This window comes from Ochlerotatus camptorhynchus, unplaced genomic scaffold, assembly GCF_037179485.1.
Source record: "Ochlerotatus camptorhynchus isolate MF236.1 unplaced genomic scaffold, CSIRO-AGI_Acam_v1.1 ptg000070l, whole genome shotgun sequence".
Lineage (NCBI taxonomy): Eukaryota > Metazoa > Arthropoda > Insecta > Diptera > Culicidae > Ochlerotatus > Ochlerotatus camptorhynchus.
In genome coordinates this window covers 1,892,900-1,899,605 of record NW_027040560.1, presented here as the reverse complement: position 1 = coordinate 1,899,605, position 6,706 = coordinate 1,892,900, and positions in this window count along the sequence as shown.

Here is a 6,706-nt window from a genome sequence, read left to right as displayed (position 1 = left end):
GGGCATTGTTTTTGTGAGGTCCCATGTCAGGGTCAACTTTGGTGGTTGCGCAACCGAAGCATGTTAATGAATCAATTGACTTCCAAAGAAAGCAAAGAGGGCTTTAAATGATTGAAGCCGGTGAATTATTTACAATCCAACTCATCTTAGTGATCATTCGAATTCAATGAAAATTGTCGCCTGAATAACTGGTTTGTATATAGACTCGTCGTGTTTTGACCGTGTAATCTCGAATTGCAACAAAAGTAAGTCTTCTTATTCTTCTTAGCACTTCTATAGTTATTAATTAAGAGCTTTCGATAACCGTACTATATTTGCATTGGTATAATTGTGTGGCAAGTACAATCATACTCTATACCAAGGTAAGTCGAGAAATCATGCAACCCGAAAAATTCCTGGACCGGACCAGGAATCGAACCCGTGTAAAATTTAGTGCAACTTGTTAAATAAAACCAACGAAAAATATATTTCTATCGAAATTTCTGAACTCATAAAATAGAATTGCGCGTATGTGATTTAAGCTTCTCTTAAATTTGAACAAAGCACTCTGTTGTTATCATGGAGGATATAATCCGTTCTCAACCGTAAAACTAATAATAGTATCGGCAAACTCTTCTCGAACTCCTCACTTGTTTGCAAAGAAAAACCAGGGAAACACTGAAAAATCAAACAGGACTTTTCAATACTTACCCATGATGGGAGGGAAGTCGCATTCGATTGTTATGAATATAAATAGCAAACATTCATTGCCCATTGCAAAAGAGTCTGAAATGAGTCAACACTTCATCCTGATATGATGCCAATCCAGCCAACGTAACAATGTAACGGAGCACGCGGGGCCTGCTCTGATTCCCCGAAGCATATTATCGGCCAGGGCCCATTCGATAACGGACAGTTGCTGTCGGTCGTCTCGCGAATGTTTATCTCACTCATCCAGGTACTGAATACAAAAGCTGAGCAAACATTCAAAATTGTGATGTTTATTCGCTCGCGATATTTACAAAGTAGTCGCGCTAATAGAGATGTATTTATTGCGTTTGCTTGGATACACGCCGGCTACGATAAGCAGGGGAATTAACGTATTCTCGGCAACCTAAGCATTGGTTTGTTTACAATCTTTTGCTGCCAGCTGCTCTAACAATTTCAGTCGAAAGAATTGTCAAAAACTGTTTTGAAACGCTTTTACAAAGCTCCAATCTTCTCTAGTGAGAGCGACTATTGTAGGCAACATCTTTTTATTCGGCAACCTTTCTATTTGAGCTGCGTGTTAAACATCTGTGCTTTCATCGGCAACTAGAAATCAGCAGCATTTTGTAGTGCGTGTGTTTCATTTCAAGAAAACCCTGCTGGATTGCTTTTTCTCAGAGGTAAACATATAATCAAATTGAAGCTGAAAGCCTAAAGAATCGTTTGAATGCATTCAGCGAAGTGCTTTCATAAGAAAATGCAGTGAAATTAGCGTTTCAATTTGGGTTGCCGAAAATTGTCTTTCATGCCGAAGCCGTCATTTCCCCTATATGTGTTCAGTTTTCAGCTTGCTGATACAGTGTCCAGTCAGAATATTGGGCCAATTATTGGTAATAGGGGGCAGCCCTAAGTAAGCACCTTTAGAACGGATAAAACGAGCCATAAAAGAAAATTAAATACGCTATTTAAAAGACAGCTAGGTGATCCATAACACCCCGTTGAAAATCCCAAAAATGGTGCGAATGATTCACAAAAAAATATCAATATGATTTGTATAATATGTGAGAATTAGCATTGAAATTGATTGAATTACCCGTAAATATATTGCAAATGATCCATAAAACGTTCAATAATGAACTATAAACTACAAAATTGATCCATAGAAATTCTTTTTGATGATTATTTCAATTTTAATCCTGGGGGAAATACAGCTTTCGATTATGAATAAAATCGGAGTTAATTTTGAGTAGCTCGCGTTGCTCGATATCTTATACACGGAAACAAATCCAATTCTATTTTCATGAATTCATCAAATCGTAACAATGATTCATGATTTCGTCTTGGAAATTTATTATTTCATAATACAGTGGAATCAAGACCGCTACAAGCGTTACACGTACTTGGCAAACCGTGTTCATAAACCACACTACATAGGTATCTATTATACGCCTTTTGTCTTCTATCTTATACAAGTACTGATAGCAGTGGCGTTGTGTCCACATGTGCAACCTGTGCATGACACAGGTTTAAATAATTTAAAAAAAAAAATGCGTTTAGATTTTTATAGATTTTATGGTCACATTATAGCTGTACTTCTTTACTCCAGACCACAAGTGACCATGAATACAGTATTTTATAGTGTGGTTCAATTAAATCTTCGACATTGGTTTGCTTCAAAAAGGATTAAATTCAGTTCGGATGGTCTGCCTAATCCCTAATGCATTGATTTCCAAGCATGCCGATAACACTACCATCCCAACAAACAATTTTAGCTGCAGATTAGCTTATACAGCCAAATTTTGCCTTATGCAGCTAACTTTTGTCTGTATAAGCTAAGCTGCAGCTAAAATTGTTTGTTGGGATGACAATACTCGTTAAATAGTGCACCTAAAAGCGATATTTTTTGGGTGGCGGGTGGCAAGTTTGTGAATGGTCAAATGCCTGATGTAAGCCAAGCTGACCTTCTATCACCTCTTCAAATATACCACAAATTTTCCACAATGCATGGCGGTTTGCACCACTAGTTGTAATAGAAGCATTCAGCAGTCACGCGTAAAACGGGAGCAACACGGAAACAGCAGTCTGGTACGCTTTGGACGTGTATCATACTTGCACACCGGTTTGAATGTGTGATTTTAAATTAGAAGAACATTTGTGATGTGTGGGTGCCTAAAGCGTGCATTTCTCGCTGTGCACTTGGATATCTGATTGCAGGCAAAAAGAGTAATGGAGAAGGAGAGCGCAAAGGCTCGCTCTCAGTCTCTTGTCAGTTGTAAATCTCTCAATCACCGATGTTTGCGCCGGTGCGCCTGTCAAAACTTATGAGCTTCCCCTGGTTCATTCTTATAGTGTTGTTCTGATGAATAAAGAGTTGATTAATTAAAGTTTGCTACCCATAAGACTATGAATTTTCTCTAGTTTTTGACACTGTTTTGTATCAAAAAATGTTTTCGGAAGTGTTTGACGGATATTCTTTATTACACTTCAGTCGAAACAGTTAAAGCCGGCGCACAATGGATAAGTTTTCTGGTTTTTTGACAGTTAGTCTATTATCTGTCAATAAACCTGGAAACATATGCATTGTGCGCCTTTTGATAAAAACGAGAATTCAAGCTGAACATTGTAGCGGCCCCGAGGCAGCTACGGTGCTGTTGTTTGTTCCCGATCGGTTAAATAAACGGATGGCTTAAGCGCCACCTCCGAAGAGGACCACCTGTCGTGTTTCACGATGCCCGGCTAGATACTGACCAAATGAGCCAGTTCTAAAATTCGTCAACAGTGTCGGGAACAAGACAAACAGACCCGAGAGACTCAAGAAAGGAGTGAGCATACCCACCGAAATCCCAAGATCCTAACTAACGAGTCCGAAAAAACTTCCAATACCAAAAACCAATCCGAACAGGGGTATTATCACAGGAAGCAATCCCTCTGACCCATCAATTCGAACTTGCTTGAGAAAACGAGTAACACAACCAATTCAACAACAAAATACTAAACATGACGAACGAAACGTGAAACAACCTTCAGACTCTCTCAATCAAAACTTACTAACACTGATTTAATTTGTGATTGGAAACTCTACATCTATTCAGTTTTGTCTTATCTATAGGGTTTTTATTTTACATATTTACAAACTTGCTCTTGGCCGGCCTATCTTCTGTTCCCCTCTAACTGACAAGTGCGGTCGATCGACTATTCGCCTAGCGCGCTATCATTATGTGTCCGTGCTAACGGCCTTGCATGCAAGTGTGGGTTCGCTACTTACAATACTTCGGAAAGCTTACGTTGGCGAGCTTTGCGGACTTTTGCCTGGCTTATGCCGTCGTTGCAACGACGGCTGGTATCCTCCTACTGCGCTTGTACTTTTCACGTGGTGCCGTGAACCGGTCTGGTTGACGGGTTGCCGAACTCAGTCAGCGGATGGTGGCTTGCTGGACGTTAGCCGGAATGCCTTGATAACGCAGGCAACTCCCTTCCAATAGCCAATGGAAGCCTTTATACCCGAGCGTGGTCAGGGTTGGCAACCAGAAACAAAGCCGCGGTGCGAGGCCAACTGAGGCAGCGCTATTGATGAGCGGTCGCTTTGTTAGCTGTGGAGCACTAAAGAAAACGAACACGCGGAAAGTCGTTGACCGTGCAAACGACACAATTAACATCTTATAGGCACACACAAATTTCGTAGACTGGGTTTACCTTGCAGTTATCTGGAACGCTTGCACAAAACTCACACAACAATGACCGCACTACAAACTTATCTAGCTTTAGCCTATACGGAGAACATTAGGAATCGATTAAAATACATCTGAGGACACTTCACGTTTTCTTACTACTAACCAGTCACACCGCGGAACAAACTATATACATAATCGCGCCTTTCTTCTATCACAGTCAGGATCAAAGTGAAAGAGGCGATTACTTATTTTCCTCAGAAAAGTCCCAAGGTATGATTACCGGAAATAGAAGTACAACGGATTTTGTTAGTCACGATCGTGAGAGATCAAATAAAGTATCTCTTTCCCTCTTCAATCGAACTCGGTCTGTCTGTCTTGTTCCCTTATACTGCTAACAACTTTCATAACTATCCCATTCGGTTTTCTCTATCCGAGTAACGCGAAACTCTTCGGAGAAGCTACGTAAGCAATACGTTTTCGCTAACCTCTTTACGCGTAGGCAACTGACTTGCATACAAGTTGCAAACTACAATTCGTTTCATTTAGCTTCACTTCAGTCAATTTCAGTTAATATTATAAATTGAACTATGATTAATTTAAGAATGGATATTTGAAAATAAACAAGTACAAGTAACAAAAATATGATCTAACGAAAATGTCTACCGTTACAACATTCTCAATTTGGTATGAAGTAAACCATTTCTGGTCAGAAATATTATTACCAGGACATCGTTGCTTGTTATTTTCAAAATTCGCACAAGCACAACATCAGCAGCTCTTATTATGAGAAAAACTAAAATACATACATTCGTGACGGTCTTTGGCAACAGTGTCGTATGACAGAGCCTTTCATATGACATTTTAGTTTGGTACTGTAATTTGATAGCTTGTTTCGCAAGTGTCGGAAGCAAAGGCAGTCGATTATCACAGAAAATATGTCGACTACGGTGACCGCTTACAAGACTGATGAAGGGCCAAAAACGGAGGGGTGGACCCGTAAGCAGAGACACTTACGCGAAATCCACGGGAATTTAAGAATCTCCTTCCAACGATACGCTCCAACAAATCGAATAACACAATTCGCAATACTTATTAAGCTTCCTACTGGATGGTTTGTTAAGAAGGGCGCGTCAATCGCCCTGAAACTGTTGGAGTAGAATTCACACTACCACAATCGAATCGGTAGGATAAAGAAAATGATAGTGTTTATTCCCTCCTAGACTCCGGCTGTCAATCATACCATCGTCCAGTTTCAGTTTGAATGATGCTCCCTCCCAACCCAGTATTTATTTATATAATGAAAATATATGCAATGGAGAAATGAAATATATCAGAACCTTAAAATATGACATAATGAAATACATTTATATGGATAATATAGTTGCTACTGCAATGAAGAAGTATTTTACATATAATAAGATGCAACTCACAACAGGTGGATGCAACACTGAAATGTATAGGATATATTAAGCAAATAAATATATTTTGCTTAAATGATACTAACAATAATGCTAAAAATTGTGATGAATAACTAACATAACGAGAAATAACCTGCTTAATAATATAATATTATTTAATGTTTCTGCTTCATCAGCTTCATATTAATTTCGATGACTTTCTTGGGTATACTGAAATATTAAGCTAAAGGTCATAGTATATCATGCAATGTATAATTTATATAATATATGTAGTGAAATGCAAAATGTATGTATGTATGCAGGTATTTCCTTAAAACACAGAAAATATAAAGGGTGATACGGTCAAAATTTGGTCAAGGGAAAACGCGTGTAAATCGGTGAAATCGTTTATTTAAAAAATCAAATTAAATTTCTTTTTCAAGTTCAATTAGTATAAAATTCAGGAAAAATATTCAGTTAGGCTTCCGCTTTTCCAAATCCGAATTGCCGGGCCTTACGCTTGACCCCTGCCATCAGATTTTGTACAGCCACCTTGTCCACCTTCTTCGCCGCAGAAAGCCAGTTTGCCTTGAACTGCTGCTCGCCCTTAGCAGTTTTTTTGGTCTTCTTTAGGTTCCGCTTGACAATAGCCCAGTATTTCTCAATTGGGCGGAGCTCTGGCGTGTTGGGAGGGTTCTTGTCCTTGGGAACCACCTGCACGTTGTTGGCGGCGTACCACTCCATGGCCTTTTTACCGTAATGGCAAGATGCCAAATCCGGCCAAAACAGTACGGAACAACCGTGTTTCTTCACGAAAGGCAGCAGACGTTTATTCAAACACTCTTTCACGTAAATTTCTTGGTTGACAGTCCCGGAAGCTATGAAAATGCTGCTTTTCAAGCCACAGGTACAGATGGCTTGCCAAACTAGATATTTCTTTGCGAACTTTGA